Raw genomic sequence first — 21,192 nt, forward strand, 5'->3', positions numbered from 1 at the left:
CTCCCGGGACGCGCCGCGCTCTTCCTTCCGGCCCGGTCCGCGGGCGCCTGCTGGACGCGCCGGCCGGCCCGGGGGAGGAAGTGCTTCCCGCAGAGGTGGCCGCGGGAGCGCTGCGGGGAGGCTTTTCGGTCGGCTGTGCTGTAACCGCGCCGGCGCTGCCCGAGCGTGCTCTGCGCGTCGGTCCGGAGGTGAACTCCGAAGCCGGGGCGCGGACTTCGCACAGATCCCTCGGCGGCTTGTGGTTTCCGTGGACCTGTGCCGTGCGGTGACGTCGTGCTCGTCAGTGGGAAAGTGCGGGCTGCCTTAGGCGACCCCAAGTGCTGACGCTTTTCGTTAATGCCGCTAATGACATCCCTTGATAGCGCTCTGGTTTCATGAAAGCCCCGAAGAACTGGGCGGCTGACGGTGGAGGATCTGGGTTTTCCAGCATTCTGGTTTTCAGTCAAAAGCTTAGTTGTCGCCATGGCAACAAAATACTATGGTTTTTCTCAAAGTGTGGCTCACGTTGTTCAGATGCAAGGAAATGTCTGTTAAGTGTAAGTGTGAATCGCCATGGTTTGTCAGTTCTCGGAATGAAAATGATGTTTCATGAAGAAAGCATCTAACTGAGCTCATCTCTCGGCCACAACGAGGCCCCCGAAGAGCGAACTCTGCTTTGCAGAAGGGCTCTGCACAGCTGCCCTTTGGTCCTGGGTAGCCAAAAAGAGATGAAAGGGTCAACACTTCATGCAATAATAATCCGCACTGCTTCGTCACGGACATTTTTCTTTTTCAAAATATTGAATATTAAGTTGTTCAGAGTTGAAGATAACGTGAGATGAAGAGAATAGTGGATATCCAGTATAAGAAAAGGGTAGAGTGTGATGATTTCCTTTAAGACCCTCGAGTCTCGCCCTGATGCTGTCTCCTCCCCATGCTGAATTTCGCACTTGTAATCCCTTAATTTTTTTCTTGTTCAGCAGTAAGAATATTTATATTTTTGTGCAACCATCATACATCTGCAGAACTTTGTCTTGCAGAAATTTTGTACCCTTTAAACACTAAGTCCCCGTTTATTCTTCTCCTGAGCTCCTGGTAACCATTTTACTGTGTCTGAGCTTTGACTGCCCTGAACACCTACACTGGAGTCCTACAGTATTTGTTGCGTGTAGTATAATTTGTTCCTTTTTTTTAGTGGCTGGGTAGTACTTCGTGGTATGGGTGCATAACTATTCCCCAGAGGGAGATTTAAGTGTTTCTAGAACGGGGAAATTAAGAAGTTACTGTGAAAGCTGGGTGTGGGTGGTGTCATGTGCCTGTAATTCCAACACTTGGGAGGCTGAGACAGGAGGATTACTGTGAGAGTCCCCAGGTAGCCTGAACTAGATAGGAAGACCCTGTCTCAAAAGAAAAGTAAACATAAAAGTTTCTTTTTCTGGCCTAAATGTTCAAGAGTGTGCAATCTCCAGGTTGTTAAGAATTGCATGTTTAGCTTTTTAAGAAAGTCAGATTTGCCAGAGTATAGCGATGCTATTCCATCAGATGTGAAATTGGCATTCTTTTCCTGCTAGTTCAGAGGTTTGAAGAACTACAGACTTTCTTAGTGTCACATACTTACAATCCCAGCTCCTTGGGAGGCAGAGGCAGGAGAATCACAAGTTCAAGCCCATTCTGGGCAATTTAACAAGGCCCTATTTCAAAAAGAAATTTTAAAAAAAGATTAGGGATGTAGGAGTGCTTGCCTAGTACGGGTAAGGCCCTGGGTTTAATCCCTAGTACTATAAAAATAAAAAACGACAATGAAAAGGTGACTTTCTGCCCCTACAGCTCTTCCTCCTCCATGTCTTCCAAGCCAGTACCATTATGGAGGAAAGCTGTCATGGCAGGGCATGCATGTCCTCATAAAATTTAAGAGCTCTGTGCTTGTTGGTATGGAAAGGAAGTTGAGCCTTTGGTTTTTTGGTTTTTTTGTTGTTTTTTTTTCTTTGAGACAGGGTCTCACTCTGTAGTTCAGGCTGGCCTTGAACTCACTATGTACCCTAGGCTGATCTCTAACTCACAGTGATCCTCCTGCCTCAGCCTCCTGAGTGCTGGGATTACAGGCTTGTGCCACCACACCCGGGGAGCCCTTAATTTTTAGTAATACAGGCAGTGGATCTTTGGTTGTCAGACAGTTATCTTTAGTTCTTGTTGTTCTGTGCCCTGTAGACTTAGAAGAGAGCATCAGTCGGGATTGTGCTGCCTCGGTTTTACCATTCTCACTTTGTTCCTTGCTGGTAGCGTCTGGACCATCTGTGGATAGCTCTTTCTCATAATGGCAAGCATGGTGTGTAAGATCTTTTTTCCTCTCAAAGAGGGCCTTTGAGTCACTTCCCGGTCAGAGAAACTCCACAGCCTTAGAGATGGGGTGAAGGGCAGAGCTACATTAGCAGAGCTTCCATTTTCAGTAATGATTTGTTTTTCGGGAAATTATTTACACAAACCTGAGTACACCTTGTTAGCTAGGTTTACCTTTAAATAGGAGAAGCATTGTACACCATTTGTAACTGCTTTAAACTGTGGCTCCCCCATGGGAACCTCGTCTACATCATATGCTGGGCTGTTGCCACATTGTCTTCCAAAAACTTTAACTTCCGGTGCTCCAAGCAAGGCCACACTGCCTGTTGTCCTTTACTGTGCCACCCCAGCAGCGGCAGTTCCCCGTCTTCATCCTGACAGCATCTCATGTAGACGTCTCCACACTGGCCTCACTGTGGGGAGGGTGTGGGTGGGTACTTTCTGTGTACTTTTTCATGTTGGAGCATGTTTTGGAGCTTGCTGATCTGCAGTGACCTTAAATGGAGGGGTGAGGAGGCTGCAGATGAAGCCAGGTTTGTGAGAGGTGGGCAGTCCATCCTCGGCTCGGGGAGAGTGCGGATGCTGAGGGCATTGCCTGGCAGTGGAAGACACAGATTCAGCATCAGGACACCCCGGAGGCTAAGGCCTTACCAGGATGTGTGAGAGGTGTGATAAGTATGATAAAGTACACAACCTTTTAAATACTTTGTACATGCACAAAGACACAGACACGTTCTTTTTGAACGAATCATAAAATTCTGCAACCAATTTTTAAAGGAGTTTTTAAATGGTGGTAAAAATATGTACAACATAAGTTTTACCATTTTAGCCATTTTGAAGTGTACAGTTCTGTGACAGTGACTGTTGTCACATTGTTGTACAACCATTACCACTATCCATCTCCAAAACCCATTTGTCTTCTCGAACAGAAACTTGGTGTCCATTAAACACTTAGGTCCGGGAGGGTGGGCTGTGATCTCGTGCAGGTTGGGTGCACACACAGCAGCTGGCCTGCGGCTCGTGCTGGTGGGGTCTGCGCCCGGGGAGCATACCGCTTCCTGTCCTTGTACGCACGCCTGCAGTCCAGGCGTTTGGTCTCACCCTGCCTGACTCTGGCTTCGGCTTTGGAGGAGTTGCAGAATGATCTAGAAGAGGTAAAAGTGTTGCTGGAAAAGGCCACTAGGAAGAGAGTACGTGATGTCCTGACAGCTGAAAAATCCAAGATTGAAACAAAGAATAAGGGGCAACAAAAATCACGGAAGAAACCAGAGCTTCCTGACAGTGACAAACCAGCTGCTGTGGCTGCTCCCATCACAAGAAGATACACAGTGAAGATCAGTAATTACGGATGGGATCAGTCAGATAAGTTTGTAAAAATCTACATCACCTGGAGTTCATCCTGTTCCTGCTGAGAAAGTGCAGATGCATCTCACAGAGAGGTCATTGGATCTTTTGGTAATGAATCTAAAGGGGAAGAGCAACTCTATGATTGTGAACAGTCTCTTGAAACCCATCTCAGTGGAAGGCAGTTAAAAAAAAATCAAGACTGATAAAGTTCTTCTCTGTGTAGAAAGCAAGCAGAGAACACTCGTTGGTGGGTGTACTTAACTCAGGTTGAAAAAGAGCAAAGAAAAAGAAAAGCTGTCCTATGATGCTGAGACAGATTCTAGTGAGGGACTAATGAGTGTTCTAAAGAAAATTCCTGAAGATGGAAATGATGATAGGAAATGAGCCATTAATAAAGCCTGGGTGCACTCAAGAGAAGCAAGCTGAAGGAGATACAGAATTTTGAGACTTTCAAGTCCTTTTGAGAACTATGATACAGAAATACTGATATTTCCAATAGGGGAATGTTGGTGAGCAGCATGCAAAAATTTGACAGATAGCTACCTATCACTTCTCCATTTCTTTCTTTTCTTTTCTTTTCTTTTTTTTTTTTTTGTCTTTTTGAGACAGGGTCTCGCTGTGCAGTTCAGGCTGGCCTTGAGCTCACTTTGTAGCCCAGGCTGGTCTTGAACTCTCAACGATCCTCCTGCCTCAGCCTCCCAAGTGCTGGGATTACAGGTATGTGCCACCACGCACGGCTACTTCTCCATTTCTTACTGGAGGATTTATTTAAATAGGATATGCATATTAAGTAGTTCCTCCAAAGATGGTTCTGTTAGTACCCTCATTTTGTTCATGAAAGAGTTACATGGTATTCTTATCAAAATATAAAAAGCAAGTCTTGCCTAATGAAAACAGTACATCATGTATATTTTTGTTCAGCTAGGAGGTAGAAAAGTATATGCTTGCCTGTATAGATGTCAGCTTCCACTAATGTAAGAATAAGAGTAAAACTGAATTTTTGTATAAAATTAAAGTTTGTGCTTATGCTTCAAATTTGCTGTAGAGCAGATGATCCCCTGTTGCCAGTTTGAGCAGTGCCAATAGCAGGGATTACCATGCACTAATCCAATCCCAAATGTTTCCATCTAGATTTAAATGTGTTTATGAATATAGAATTGAAGTAATAGACAAACATCATCATATTGATGTTGCTGAAAACTCATATTGAGCACCTGCAAACTCCAGAGTTACTCCAAGTGCCCAGAAAAACGCACCCATATATTGAACATCTGAGGATAGTGCCCCTGTGACCAGGGGCCTTCTGCTAGGCCTCATTTGTTTTATTGTTTTCCTTTTCGGTACTGGGGCCTTTGCACAGAAGTATATCCCTAGTCCTGTTTAATTTTTTTTTTTTTTTAACTTGGAGAGGGTCTTGCGGAGTTGCTAAATTGTCCAGGCAGGGCTTAAATTTGTGGTCCTCCTGCCTTGGCCTTGTAGAGTGCTGAGGTTATGGGTGTGCATCACACCCAGCGAGGCCTTGCTCTTAAAGGTCCCATTCCCTCAGCACTGCTACCCATGGCTCCCTGGGGAACGCACTCCAAGAACAGCAGCCCCAGTAATGTAGTCACTCTGGAGATGTCTGCATGAACTTGAAATATCCCAGAGCGATCTGTTCCAAGGGCCCTGGCGCCATTCTCTGTCCAGGACAGGGTGCGCTTTGTGAAGTGTGATCGGGGTGTGGTCTCCGGTATACATGTTGTTGTCTGGGATTCTCCCTCCCAAGACAGACATCTCATGCACCCTGTTGTCAGGCTTCTCACCTGCTGTAGCAGTTAAGTGACAACTGTCCACCTGCTTAAACAGATGATGTTTTATTTCTCATTGGGAAGTATAATTTTGTTTGGTTGGTTGGGTTTTTTTTGTACCAGGAATTAAACTCGAGACCTTGCACTTGCCAGGCAGGCACTTATGCCACTGAGCTATCTCCCTGGCCCTTTTTTGGTTGTTCTGAGACAGGGTCTCACTATGTAGTTCTGGCTGGCCTTGAACTTGCTATGTAGCCCAGGTTGGCCTCGAACTGAAAGCAATCTTCCTGCCTCAGCCTCCTGAGTGTTGAGAAGACAGGTGTGTGCCACCATGCCTGACTGTTAATTTGTTTGTTTTTTTTTGTTTTTTTTTCGGGTACTGGGAATCAAACTCACGACCTTGTGCTTGCCAGGCAGGCACTGTGCCGCTGAGCTAAATCCCCAGCCCCTGTTCTTTAATTTTTAAAGCTGGGTACATTACTGCGCCGTGTAAATCTTCCTTATTCACATAGTAAGGAAGAAGGGGACATCAGGGAGGCAGTTTCTACCTCTGCTGTAGGTAGCTGTTGCTCCTTTTCAATACAGTGGATTCAGTAGAATCTTATTTTGTTTTATTTATTTGTTTGTTTGTTTATTTAGGGGTTTTTTTTTGAGACAGGGTCTTGCTTTGTAGTTCAGGCTGGCCTCAAACTCACATTGATCCTCCTGCCTCGGCCTCCCGCCTGCTGGGTTTACAAGCGTGCACCACCATGCCCAGTAGAGGGGATGTATGTAGCTCAGTGGTAGAATGGTTGCCTAGCATGCTAGCGTGAAGCACTGGGTTAGGTCTCCAGCACAGAAAGGGAGAGAGGAAGGAAGGCCAGCCTGATACAAGTTGGGCTTTCTTTTTTTTAGCCCCTCGTTTGTGGGTGAATTGAAAAGTTCAAGGCTGGCAATATTAGCGTCTGCAACATTATCTGAATAAACTCAGAGAATTTTGAGGAAGGTAAGATACCGTTCACATCTGGTTTAACTTGACTGCTCAGTGTATGTAGAGGCCCAGCATCCCTGGGGGTATTAGGAAGATACCCTGTTCGGTGTATTTCATCTCCCTGCCCGGAGCTGTCCCCCATCAGCTGGTGGGCACGCTTCCATGTGCTGAGAGGTGTCAGGAAGTTCAGAGCGTGTCTTTCAGCTCAGCATCCCTTGTGCGCGCCCCGGCGTGCGGTGCACTGAGCTGGCACACGGGGCGTGTGACTGGCACTGAGGGCTGCACATCATGGATCTGGTCACGCAGCCCTAGGTGGACGAGCACTATAGGAGAAATTTAAAGAAGTCTTTAGAAAGTTGAAGGAGGAAATGGTAATTTGTCACCAGTTATTATAAATTAATTGTTAAGACATTAGGAACAGCCAGATGTCTGTCTGGTTCTCTGGAGGTAGAAAAGCTACAGTCATGGCGGTGGTGTCCGCCCCAGGCTTTGTTAGCTTGGAACGTTCCAGGGAGGCGCCTGTCACATGGGCAGTGTTCCGAAAACTCGACTGTAGACCGCACCTGTCACGTGGGGTGCACGCTCGGAATGTGCATTGGTCAGCTTCCCGCACACCTCTTGGATGAGGAATTTCGTGAAATTATATATTTTATTATGGAGGGTTTCAAACAGGCAGAAGTAGAGAATAGCGTGTCCCCAGGGGCTGCCCCTCGGCTTTGTTGTTGGCTGGTGGCAAATCTCTGACTGAGACTCAATCTTTTTCTACTCCTTTCTCCTCTAAGTCAGGTCAGAGATTTTACTGTGTGTCCTCAGATGAAAAGGATCTGAGAGCTTCTGAAACATGCAGAGCACCTTTACACACCCAGCAAGACTAACAGTTGCTCCTCGATGGTGCCCCAGGCCTGTTAGTATTCAAAACTCCATTCGTCTCAGACACTTAATGGCCTTTCTAAATCGGGGTCTAAATAGCGTTCGCACGTTCAGTGGGTTAGTAAGTCATTCATTTTCCTGACACATGGGTGCCCTTTCCTTTCTTATTTTTAAACTTTTTTCTATTCTTGTGATAGTGTTTGCCTTGAAGAATTGCCTGTCATTTGTGTTTGGAAAAGGGCATCTGTAGAGCATATAGTTTAATGTCTTTTGCTCTATATTCTACAAATTAGTAGTTGGAGCTAATCTCAAACTTCTTGGTCCCATTTTACATTTACACTTTTAAAAACGATTGAAGACTGCCAGGGTATCACTGTTTGTTTCCTCTAAAACCCATGTTGGAATAATGCTGGGTGGGGTGGGAGGTGCGTGCCTGTGACCTCAGCCATTTGGGAGGTGGAAGCAGAAAGCTCAACGCCAACCTGGGCACAGTGGGGAGACCCTGTCTCAAAAACAAACAAAAGTCAGTGAGGTTGAAAACCAGAAAAGAATTAAAAATCAATGAAAAGAGCTGTTTCTTTGAAAAAATCAATAAAATTGACCAGCCTTTCACAAGACTGACAGTGGGGCAGAAAAGACACAAATCACCAGTGTGAAGAAGAAAGCCACTGGGGCACTGTTTGTAATAGCCAAATCTTGGAAACAGCCTAAACGCCCATCAGCTGATGAATGGATAAAGTGATGTGTTTTTTCTGCAGTGGAGTACTACTCTGCCATAAATAAGGATAAGCTTGACACATTGCTAGGTAAATGGATGCACCTTGAGACCATACTCTTAAGTGAAATAAATCAGACACATGTGTAAATACCACATTGTTTCTCAGATGTGAGAAACTGACGTGTTAATAAGGACCAGAATGTATATTAGGTGTTGTGAAATAGGAAGAAAATGTTCAAATGGGGAGGGGAACGAGAGGGGAGGGGGAAAGGAAAGAAGAGAAAAGTAGAAAAAAGGGGGAAATGGAAACAAAGTTTTTGTAAATGGGCAGGGGAGGAGGGGTTGGAGGGAGGGCAGGGGGTGGGAAAGAAGGATCTAGTTATCTCACGTACCGGTACAAATACTCCATGATGAATGTGATCATCGTGTATATCTAGAATGTGCCAATAAAATCTGATTTAAAAAAAGAATAAAGCCACTGAGTGAAGTGGCACACACGTGTAATCCTGTGTGTGGATTACAAGTGTGTGCCACCTTGTAATCGAGGTGGCATTACAAGTGTGTGCCACCTGTAATCAGCCTGAGGCTGATGCAGGAGGATTGCCGTGAGTTCGAGGCCAACCTTTGCTATATAGTGAGTTCAAGTCCAGCTTGAACTATGTGGTGAGACTTTTTCTCAAAAAAAAAAAAAAAAAAAAAAGCCAAGCAAGGACTGTCACTACCTTGCAGACATCAGAAGAATAAGGGTATACCATGAATGGCTATACATACATTTGACAGTTTAGATGAAATGGAGCAATTCTTCAGAAAGCATAATCCATTACAACTGGCCCATAGTGAAATAGATCATGAATAAGCCTTATAACCTATGAGGAAGTTAAATTTGTATTTAAAAGATTCTCAAAAGGGGGATTTCCAGCCCACATGGTTTCACTAGAGAATTCTACCAAATGTTTAAAGAAGAATTAACACCAGTTGCACACAGTCTTCCCAGAGAAAAGAATAGCAAGGAACATTTCCCCGTTCATTTTATAAAGCTGTTATATACTGACACCAAAACCAAAGTACAAAAAAAAAAAAAAAAGGCCAATATTCCTAGTGAATAGAGACATAAAAATCCTTAACCATATATCTGAAAATATAATTGTTATGGTTTGTGTCTGAGTATATCCGCTCCGCCCCCCCCCCACACACACACATGTGCTCCCAAAGTCTCGTGCAGTCCCGGGGCAGGCTTCTTGAGTTTATAATTGATTCATGGTCCAGTGCCGGCATTATGGGTGTGAGTGCTAGATCCGCCCTGGGGTGGGTAGTCTGCATACAGTGTAAGGGAGGGAAAGAGGCTGCTCTCTGCCACTCCTCCCTTTTTGCTCTTGTTGCTTTTGTTGTTTTCTGCCATGAACTGTTGTACTCTGCCATGTGCTACTCTGCCTTGGAGCCAGCCAAGTATGGACTGAAACCTCCACAAACTGAGCTAGATAAACCTTTCCTTAATTTTGGGCATCAGGTATTTTGTCTCAGCAACAAGAGAAAAGTAACTAAGACAATAATTCAACAGTATAAAAAGAACTATAATACATTCTGTGGTGAAGGGAGGTTTATTCCAGCAATGTGAAGCTGGCTGGACAATTGAACTTCAGCTGCTGTAATATACCATATTAACTGGGTATAAAGTAGAAAATTAGTATAACAATGTCAATCAGCATAGAGAAAACATTTGAAAACATTCAATACCCACTCATGATTTTTAAAAAACTTAGAAAGATAGGAATAGTGGAGTAGTGGGTAAATTAATGACCACCAAAGACTTCCATGTCCAGATTCTCGGGACCTGTGAACATGTCCAGAACTGGGCCACACACTCATTGCTGGTTGGAATGTAAAATCACGTGGTGTTCCAGAAAACAGTTGGCAGTTTCTGAAGTAGCCATGCAGTCTCACCTAGCCATGGTACTGTTACCATCAGTGCAGGGAAATGAGGAATTAAGTGCACACAAAGACGTGTCTGAATGTTCAGAGCAACTTTTGTCTGTTCGTTTTTTTTTTTATTTTTTTGAGACAGGTTCTCCCTGTGTAGTTCAGGCTGCCTTGAACTCACTGTGTAGCTTAGGGCTGCCTCAAACTTGAGGTAATCCTCCTGCCTCCGCATCCCAAATGCTAGATTTACAGGCATCTGCCACACACCCAACTAGCAGCTTTCTTCTTAATGCCCAAATGTGAGAAACAGTCCTTTTTGCAGCTTCAGCCTAGATCCTTAATTCATTAAGGAGATCGGAACATGATTGTGTGATTCTTACTTAAGACTTCAGGGCTTAGCTGCGTTCAGTAACCTGGCAATGCAGCACAGAGGATTACGAATCAGTTCTGCTGACTGCATTCCCCTGCCCCGTCCGCACGCAGTGTGTGCGGCCTTACTGTGCCCACTCTTGGCTACCGCTGGGCACAGATGCCCTCAGAGAGTGCGCTGTCTGGTAGAGGGATGCGGGTGTGCGGGTGTGGACTCGTGATTCCCCTTGTCCTCAAGCTGTCCCTACCCTTTCTGTGGAGGTTTCTTTGAGTCCCTCTGGGTGGGGTGACAGCCTTCCTCTGGAAGGTCGTGGAGTGGGGATGACTTCCCCATCACACTGAATGATTCCTGTTGGTTGACTGACTGCCATCCCATCAAAGGATGTAGTTAATGTTCGGACCATTTAAAGCTGAACCAAGCAGAACCTAGCTACCTCTTCCTTAGCAAACCTATCTCCTCACTTTCTCACTTGGCTTACTTGTTTGTTTTGTGTTTTGAGACAGGGTCTCACCATGTAGTTTAGGCTGGCTTTGAACTCACTGTGTAGCTCACGTTGGCCTCGAACTCATGGCAGGCCTCCTGCCAGCCTCCCCCATGCTGGGGTTATAGGCACAGCCATCCACACCTGAATGGCACATCCACACCTACATAGGCACTGCCTTTTTTAAAGGCAATGTTAAATAAATTGTTCCATATTAAATATTATTTGAAGTTTGAAATATTGCTCCTTGAAAAATATAAAAGAAAGACCATCTCTCAGGGGCAGACAAGTTGCTTACAGAGGCTGTTGAGAACCTGTAAACTGTTTGGTATTCATGATATGCATACTTTTAGTGGAGAACAAAATTTCCTTAACTGTGCGTGGGTTTGAATGGCATTGTTTTTCTTTTCAGACATCTCTCAACTGTAATCATGTCTGTCTCAAGTCATGCAACTCAGTCTGTGAGATGACGGATTTAGAGTTCTGGTTTCATTATCAAAAAAGTTGGTGGAGTTGTGTTAGGGTTAGGTTTAATTTAATGCAGACCGTGAGTAAAGCGTGTTCTTCACGCTGTGAATCAGTCTTTGACTTGGCATAGCAGTGAGACTTGCTTCCACACGCCCTGAGCATGTAGTTAGACCTGAGACTGGGAAAGTAGGCCAGGATGCATGCTGGGCTGGCAGGTGACCAGGCGAGACCTGCTCTTCATCACTCTTGGCCTGACTGTGAGTGTCCCCAGCATAGGTTGGGCTCCCAGCGCCTGGCTCCCGGGACGGGTGCCCTCCTGGGTATTGGTGCTTTCAGACCTGGGCTCATGGAGCCAATAGCAGGAAGTCTCAGGTAAAAGTAACACACGCTAAGCCCATGATTAGCCAGAGGGGCCTTTGGCAGTTTCAGTTCTGTCTGCTTTGTAGCTTAGATTTACTCTTTGGATATCCTAGAAGCTAAACCATATGAATATAGTTAAACTTTAACCTGCTTCCTCAGGTTTGTGTTGAATGCCTATTATTCCAATGGAAAGTTCTGGAACAAAACATATTCATTCACTACCCTCAAATTTTGCCGTTCAGAGAGTATGTGGGGAAGTGATGCCCAGAATATGACGGTTGAAAGAAATTGCTTGCCTTAGAATATTTTGGTTCCTTGGGTTGTGGTGCGTCCCTCTCAGAGTAGTTCTTTCTTTGGAACACAGTACAGACTTTGTCACAGTGACCTGTTTCAGGGCAGAGCCTGTAGTCATTATTAGAATCTGGATATGGAGTAAGGCCCACCAGATGAGCAGCATTTTGTTTGAGGAGTGTCTGCAGTGGTTTGTTTTTTTTGTTTTGCAATAGCTATGAAACCTTTGTAAGCATGGCTTGGGATTGGCTTTCTCTTTACAAGTAAGTCCAGGAAAGTGAGAGCCTTGTGACTAGCCAGGGAGTGTAGAAGGTTGTGTTGACACTCAGCCCATTTGAGGTCATTGACTGTATTTACATGACTGAGGGTAATGAAGAAAAAATGTGTTTGGAATTTTTAAAAAGATAAATGTATAGAACACAAGTTACCTGGTTTATACGATAGACCATGGATAAAAGCCATGCAACTTTGACGTGGGTGTAAGGCTAATTTCTAGAACAATTTAATGATGCTTCAGGATTTAATGCCTTTCTTTCTTTCTTTCTTTTTGTTACTGCTTGCTAACCCACATTAGGATATGAGAATATTTGTTTGTCTTCTGGATATTTGGCAGATCTGTACAAAGCATGGAACATGCAGTCCGTTGAAACCATTTTCTGTATGCTTTTCATAGTGTAGGAAATCTGCTACCTCGTTTTAGACTACATTTCATAGTACTTACAAGTGCTCTCTTTGGAAATGGCATTAATGACAAAAGACATTGGGGAGGCATAGAGAATGGTGCTTGATTTTAATACGGAGCTCTCTGTTGAATTTGTCAAAAGACTAAAAGTCTCGGTGATTTCTCAAAATTTCCGCAGTCTATTTTTTTCTCACAAGGGTCGTTTGGGGACTATGAGAATGGACTTAAGAAGTGCTTTCCAAGCTTGAGCCCTTTTGATTTGTAAAAGAAACAACCAACCACAACAGAGAGCTCCACATCTCTTCCTGGTAATTGGCTGGGTCATTTAGAATGCTTTCTAGGACGGAAGTTTCAGTGACACTCTGGAATGTGGAGGGTGATGGAAACCCCAAGGGTATAGGGCTGGGAACTTTTCAAAATTAAAATGAGGGTTTCTTTTGCTGTGTCCTGATTAATCATGTTTTGCAGGATAAAGCATTGCTACAGATTAGCTAGGATGAAAGTCAAAATGTTAGGTTGGTAGAAGGTTAAGCTGTAAAATTCCAAAAATTTGATAGATTAAGTTCTAGAAAGACAGTATTTTTCTACTTTTGCTTGGTAGGGTACTTATATATAGGCACTGAAAAAATGGTGCTTGTCAGATGTGTAAGAGGTGGCTTCTTTTCCTTGGTACACGTAGTTTTTGTTCAGCTTAACAAAGTACACCTGCACGGAGACTGCGCGGAGGTCCTCTGCGGGCGGTCGGCGTTCAGGGAGGCTGCTTGGTGCTTCAGCAGTGGTGTGCCCTGCGCAGTGTTTCTCTTCTTCCGGGTCCACGCAGGAGTGGTTGTGTGGGAGGATGCTGGATTCTGTGTAAAGGAGCCTCAGGGTGATCCGGTTAAACCTTTTAGATCAAATGTTAACTGTTTTCCTTGTGAGCTTTGACTTTCCATATTAACATGTAGCCTCAGTTACTGTTAATCAAAGTTCTAGATAAGATTGTTTTGGTAAAATTGATAGAATTATCCTGAAATTTCTTGAGAAAAATAAATGAGCAAGAATAGTTAATTCTTAACTATTAAAAGGAAGGACAAATTGATAAAATCTGTTAGTGAAAGAATTTGGCACTATGTATCAAGTCTGAACTGATTTATAATTTGTATCTACAATTTGCGTTTGTGTAAATCAAACCAAGAAAGTAGAGAAAACTTGGCATGAAAGGATTTTGACTGCATTACTTATAGGAGCAGAAAGTTTGAAACTACATAAATAGTAATGGAAGGTCATTTAAAATGTCCAGTGATACCTTGAAGTTTAGTGACAATGTGTAATTTTAAAAATAATATTTATAAAGCATATATATTTTAAATATATAATTTAAAAATTATATAAAGCTTTGTAATATTACATCATGATCATTTTTGTTAAATTATTTATTATATTTGTTTGTTTGTTTGTTTGGGACAGGGTTTTGATATCCTGCCTCAGCGTCCTAAGTGTTAGGATTACAGGCGTGTGCCACCATATACAGATTATTAGTTTTAAAAATAATATGTGAGCCAGGAGTGGTATCACATGCCTATAATCCCAGCCCTCTGGAGGCTGAGGTAGGAAGATCATTGGGAGTTCAACGCAAGTCCTGTCTCAAAAAGACAAGAAGGAAGGAAGGAAAAAAAGAAAGAAAGAGCATGTGAAGTGGTAAGCATGGTATAATTACAACATTTAAGCATTTAAATACCTGGGAAAAATAGAAAGTACTTTTTAAACAAAACGTTGTTGGGGCTGGCGATAGAGCTTGTTGGCTTGGTGGTAGAGCACTTGCCCAGCGTGTGTGAGGCAGTGTGTTCAGTCCCCACCCAGTACCAACCTCCCCCGAAATACACTTTTGAAATGTAATTTACACACCATAAAATCACCCAGTGTAAGTGTGTGAGGGTTTTAGGTACTTAACTGAGCAGTGTGCAGCCCTCACAGCAGTCTTGTGACATCTCCACCAACCCCAGAGTTCCTGCATTCATGCCTCCCACCTCCAGCCCTATCCCTTCCTGGCTGTATAAATGCGTTTTCTGGATGTTTTATATAAATGCTGCAATGGCAAACAGAAGCACCAACACGACACCCAGGGTTTGGAGGCTGATTTACGTCGACAGGCACTGATCGGAATCATTCCCAGAATATCAGGCCCTGATCTCTGGTGGTCTAGAGTTTATATGGGATAAGCAAGCAGGACGTACAGAGGCAGAATGGCTTGTCAGTTGGGGATTGGTTTACACAGTGTGCATCACAGTGACCAGCTATGCATCGCAGTGACCAGCCGTTTCTAAGGGACAGAAGCAACTGGTACTGGAACAGGAACTGTTACCTGGGCAACTAAGAAACTGAAGTACACTGGCCGGGCTCCATTTGCTGTTACAGTGCGATCCCACATCGCAGATCCTCTAAGCCTGTGGCTTTTCCCACTTGGCATAACGTCTGGAGGTTATTCTGTGCTAACACAGTTACCAGTAGTCCATTTCTTTATTCCATTGTATTGATCTGTACCACGTTTTGTTTATCCCCTCTACAGTTGATGGGCATTTGAATTATTTCTAGTTCCTTTTTTTTGTCTTACTGGTACACTTTAGACATATATAGTGATAACAGTCATCATATGGAATTTGTACCTGTACATGATAGAAACTTGATTCTTTTTTCCCCATTCTCCTCCCCTCCCTTCAACTCCTTTCCCCCCTTGTTTACAAAATCTTTATTTCCATTTTTTCCTTCTGTTCATTTATTCCCTTGTTGTTTTTTGTTTCTATGTTATGATCAATGTGCTGTGAACATTTGTGAAAGATTTTGTAAAACAAACCTTCGAAGTAGCTGTTTCCACAGCAGTGTACAAGGGTCCCACTTGGTCTGTGTGCTCACCAACATTTGGTGTGCTTATCACTCAGTTACAGCCATTCTCTTGGTGAGAGGTAGAACTGTTGTGGCTTCAATGGTTCTCTAACCCTTAGCCCTAGTGTAGTTCTCAGTGTTACAAATCAGAAGCGTAATTTGAAGAATCTGTTAACAAATGAGTTGGGGAAGTTGTGGACTCTGTGTGGAACTGACATGAATTTGAATAGCTGTTCAAATGAATATACTCATTATCAATAACTATTAATTTAGGTAGTTGTTGCTAAGATTCTGTTTCTCTTGGTTTAGAAATATTGCCAATTTTTCAGTATTATTCTTACCTCTTTGCTGCAAAGCAAGTGTGGAATTTTGGTTTTGGTTTTGTTTTGTTTTGTTTTGAGACAGGATCTTGGAGTGCAGTTCAGGCTGGCCTTGAGCTCACTTTGTAGCCCAGGCTGGTCTTGAACTCACAACAGTCCTCCTGCCTCAGCCTCTCAAGTGCTGGAATTACAGTTGTGTGCCACCACACCCAGCCTAAGTGTGGAATTTTGAGCCTTGAGTAGAAGTTGGTTACAGAAGAACCTAGTTTATCTAGGTAAGAAAGTTACATTCATCAGCAAGTCACTACTTTAACTCCAAGTGGCTTGGTGGGTTTTTAGTACTCTGTATTAGTACTCTGGGTCATGTTACTGGTGGTGTTGTTACTGTTGTTTGAGGCAGGGTCTTGAACTCATTATGTAGCCCAGGCTGGCCCCCAGCTCAGGCAGGCTCATCCTTCTGCCTCAGCCTCTGGAGAGCTGTGATTACAGGTGTGTCCCACCACACCTGTTACTAGCCTTGTTTATATGGTGCAATATTACTTCGTTGTGTTAACTCACGGTACATGGTTGATTTGTGTAGAAGTGACCAGAAAGAAAATGTCTTCTATTAGCTTGCTAATGCTTTGTGCTTAGTAGATGCCTTTTGTCTACTCCAGAATAGCTAACTATACAGAAGGGATTTAGTCACTGTTATACATTGGTGGTCATTTATGTATGTTGCCAGTGGGAAAAGGAAAAAGAATCTTCCAGCATGCTACAGTTAGAAAGCAGGCAGTCAGCGTGCTCTTTCTGCAGCTTCTTCCCTCTCCGAAGCACTCCTCCCCCTCTGCCCTGTCTCCTCTGTCCCACTGTTCTTCCTGACCTCTCTATCCCGTCATACTGAGCTACATCCCCAGTTTTTTTCCTTTTTCTTTTTCTTTTTTTTTGGGCGGGTGCCGGAACTCAGGACCTTGTACTTGCCAGGCAGGCGCTGTACCACTGAGCTATATCCCCAGGCCCGTAGTTTTCAAATTTTAAGACAAGTCTTCCCCTACGTCATTCAGTTACCTGGACTGGGTTCAAATTTGTGATCCTCCTGTCTCAGCCTCCCAGAGTGCTGGGATTATAGGCATGTGCCACCATGCCTGGCTTCCTTGTCTTGTTTCTGATTTAGGGAGAAAGCATTCAGTTTTTTACCACTAGTTAACTACATTTTTGTGGGTGCTGTTTATCACAAAAGGCATTACTTTTTAATTCATAGTTCAGTGAGTGCTTTTCTTTTTAAATCATAAAAGGTCTTAAATTTTGTCAATATTTTTCTGTGTCCATTGACAAAATCAGGATTTTCCCATTTTGGGGGTGTGCTTATTTTATATTAATGTGGTATGTTTATGCTGATTGGATTTTGAATGTTAAAGTAAATGTGTACTTGTGGGATGAATTGCATTTGAACATGGTTTATAAATCTTTGTTTTTCTTTTTTTAGAGTTTGTTTTTGTTTTGGGGTTTTTTTTTTGAGACAGGGTTTCACTATGCAGTGCAGGCTGGCCTTGAACTTGCTGTGATACTCCTGCCTCAGCCTCCTGAGTGCTGGGATTACAGGAGTGCAAAACCACACCTGGCTGGTTTTTTTGTTTTTTTGAAACAGGTTCTCACTGTGTAGTTCAAGATGGCCTTCAACTCAATGTGTAGCTGAGGCTGGCCTTGAACTCCAGAGTGGTGGCATTACAGGCATGTGCCACCACACCCGACTATAACTCCTTCTTATGTTTACCTTTTAATTTCCACATTCTTTAAGGATTTTTGCATGTATGGTATACTCATAATCACTGTATTCTACTGTTTTCCTGTTTTGCGATATCTGTCTTTACTTTGTTTGTTTTTGAAAAAGGGTCTCACTGTGTAGGTCAGGCTGGCCTTGAACTCACTTATATAGTCCAGGCTGGCCTTGAATTTGTGATCCTCCTGCCTCAGTCTCCGAGTGCTGAGTTTACAGGTATGTGCCATGACACGTGGCTGTGTTTTGTTTTTTTGAGACAGAATCTCACTATATATTCTAGGATGATCTTAAACTCACTCTATAGCCCAAACTGGCTTAAAATTTAGGATAACCCTCCTGCCTCAACTTCCTAAGTGGCAGATTACAGATGTGTGCCACCATGCCCAGCCTCTTTGTTTGGTTTTTGGTGTTATAATAACAGTGAGTTCAGAATGAGTTGCAAAATACTGAAAAATTCTTTTATACCATTATGCCACAAATTCATGCACACAACTTTGAACATTCATTCTTGCTGCTTCTGGTTCTTTGTGTGCATCTCTGGATAGAACAGGCTGCAGTTTTGTTCAAACCCAGTCCCCACCATCTTTTTGAGGTCATTGTACACATTTCTAAAAGGGAATTCTGTTTTTAGAGAGTTGCTTTGTTGGTTTTTTGAGACAAGGTTTTGCTGTGTAGTCTGGGCTGGTCTTGAACTTGCCACAGCCCTCCTGCTTCAGCGTCCTGCGAGTGCTAGGATTACAGGAATGTGCCACCCGGCTTTGGGAGGTTCAGTGTGCGTGGAGTGTGCATTACCCCTCACGGCAGGTCACTTTGGTTTTCGTGGAGGGCGGCGATGTGGCAGACACTTCCAGTTGTGCTGTAATGAAGTTGTGGGCATCACTTCCTGGAAGTCCCCATTCCTTTGATATCTTAAGTGCCACTTAATGACTGAAGGACTGAAGGAATGCTTTAATGTTTTCAAAGGGTCTAGAACACAGAAGTTCATGCTGGATCAAAGCTTTGCCCCTTCTAGTCGTGGAAGTGAAATACCAGAAGACAGGCACCTGGGCCGAGGCCCCAGCTGTCCTTCTGAAAGCTGGACACCACGCAGGGAAGTGAGCGCTTCCGGGTTCTCATCAGGCATCCACTGGACTCTTGGCCGCAAACACAAAAACAGCTCTAAGCTAAGTCAGGAAAGGGAATGTTGAAAGGCCCTGGAGTTGATCAAAGGAAAGCTGTGATCCAGGTTTTGGGACGAACAGGGACGTAGCCAGCCTCTCGGGCATCCTGGAGATGAGTCGGCTCAACTGCTTCCTGCGCGTGTCATCTGGAGGGGAGAGTCTCCGCCGCCTAATTTGGGCATGTGCTCACCCTTAGCCCATGGCTACTGTTCAGTCTCACTGAAGGAGGAGCCTGGCCCTGGATTAAGAAAAGCATGTGTGTCCACTGCAAAGGCCTCACCTAATTTGTGCTTGATCCTTTAAAGCCAAAAGGGATGGCGCTCAGTGGTAGAATATGTGCTCAGTGTGCACAAGGTCCAATCCCTACCACCACAAAGAACAACAAAAAAGTTACTAAGTCCCATTAACCCTAGAACCTAGTGTCCAGTAGGATGTGCCCCAAAGAATCGCCGTTACGAAGCTTTTAGGGCAGGATGGAAGGGCTGAGGAGAGACATGCAGGCCCTCAGAGAGGACCAGTGTGAGGTGGAGAACGCAGAGGAGGCTGCACAAGTGCAGGGTGGTGGTAGGATGTCCACGCTCATAGCATGGAGAGTATTGTAAGAAACATGTCCTCAGGCTGTGTTTCCAAGCCCCCGACTCTGGGAGGTGTCGGGTGAGTTTCTGAGGTGTTGATGTGCACTCACCCGCTTCAGGTCTGCACTCCAACTGTAAACACCAAAAGCACCTCTCCGTGCTCACAAGAGGGAAAGTGAAGGGTACACATCTAAGACCTCTGCCATGGCCAGGCCTAGTGACAAAGTTGAAGCAGGTGGCCCTGGAAGGCGTTGGGGAGAGCCCTGCCCGTCCAGAGAGAGCTGGGGAGCCGTCGTCACCGGGCAGCTTGTGCCCTGCTCGCTGCTGCGGCCCGGGTGCTCCTGGAGCACTGCCCAGGCAGCTGCACTTGTACAGGTAGCTTCCTTCTGAGTGGAGAATTCTCTGAGTACTCTTCCGGCACTCACTGCCACTTGGTGTCTTTTAACTTTTCACTCTTTTTAAAAATCATTGCTCCCTGGTAGAAGCAAACGGCCAGTGGTGGTCGTTACAGACGTTTGGGGTGCTTAGAGGATGGCGGCGACACTTGGCAGACAAGTGGGCATTATGAGAATAGAGGCTTTGTTAGCTGCAGGGTTTAGGCTGAAGTTTCTCTGAGCCAAGGTTCAGGATCACAGAATCCTAAATCTTAACTGCTAGAGGAGATTTAGAGGACAGCCCGGTTCTCTGTTACCAGAAATGCCAGTATTTGACACTGAGGTTGCAGTTTTGTGGTATTCTCTCTGCTCAGAACAAATTCCTCACTTCTCACACAACCCAGTTCAGTGTCATAAACTCTAAGAAACAAGAAACTCGCAGCTGCAGACCAAGGCGTGTGGTTTCATCCCCACAACTTTTATAGGGAAGTGTGGCTATCGTCGCCCTCCTCCCGGTGAGCCAGCTGAGACGCAGAGCACTTGTCTAGTCACGGGTCTGTAACTGCAGAGGCAGAGGTGAGAGTGAATTTCAAATCCTGTCCACTTCGGTGACATTGGGCCCTCTGGGAAACCTGTGCAGTGGTGGACAACAAACTCTGACATACTGATCCTGAAAGCAAGGCGATGGCCAGGACAGTTTCCTGTCCAGCTGCCAAGGCAAGGATAAGAGACATGGGACCAGTGAGCTCTGGGCAGGGTAGGATGGAACTGGGACCCCGTGGAACCTCTGGAGGTGTTGCTGCTTATTTCCTGAATAGTCACTTGACACTTAGCTTGCCCTTTAGCTCTTCTTGAAGGTGAACCCACTCTGTGCCTCTGGGGTCTGCGCTGTCTCCCAGTTTTGGTTGTGTGCTTGGCATGGAGTCCCTTGGTTTATGCTGCAGGTGGACACTGAGAAAGTGTTCCTCCTTTATTCTAGGGGTAAGAGATGTGATGATAAATTGCAGAGTACTAATGGCTTGTCATCAGAGCTAGTGCGCATTGTTTATTTAGCACCATTGATCGTTGTGTATAAAAAGCCTCTTAGTCTTTAGATGCCTCGGGATAATGTGTCACCTCTGTTACTGCACATCTGTCCCATTGCGGCAGAGAGCAGGGTGTTGGCTGTGAACTCCAGGGCCCATTTCGTGGGCAGCCCATCCAGGTGAGGGGCACTGTCTCAGAGCTGCTCTGCGTCCTGCTAGCCTGAGGCAGTGGGTTTTCCTGGAGAGGAGCACACAAGCTGCTGCTAAGTAGCTCCAGTGTGTGGAGGCCCAGCGCCACCCTTCCTGGACGCTTCTTGGCAGTGTGAATCCCCGGTGCTACCCCAGCCATGCTGAATCCGTCTGTGTTTTGGGAAGATCCTCGGGGGACTTGCTGAAGGAGCACTGGGATCGTGTACAGAGTCCGCAGCCTGTCAGCTTCCCTCTCCTAGTCTTCCTTAATAACAAAACGCAGCTTTGGTGCTTACACTTAGCATGAAGAGAATTTATCCTTCGCACTAGCTGAGGTAGTTTTCCTTGGTGACT

At 44.7% G+C, this 21,192-nt stretch overlaps 1 pseudogene; it reads left to right on the plus strand.

Moving 5' to 3' along the window:
- Nucleotides 1–2,781: 2,781 nt before the first annotated feature.
- On the plus strand, nucleotides 2,782–4,196 carry LOC102006021 (annotated as a pseudogene).
- The last annotated feature ends 16,996 nt before the right edge of the window (nucleotides 4,197–21,192 follow it).

This window comes from Chinchilla lanigera, unplaced genomic scaffold, assembly GCF_000276665.1.
Source record: "Chinchilla lanigera isolate Chin_1 unplaced genomic scaffold, ChiLan1.0 scaffold00069, whole genome shotgun sequence".
Taxonomy (NCBI): domain Eukaryota; kingdom Metazoa; phylum Chordata; class Mammalia; order Rodentia; family Chinchillidae; genus Chinchilla; species Chinchilla lanigera.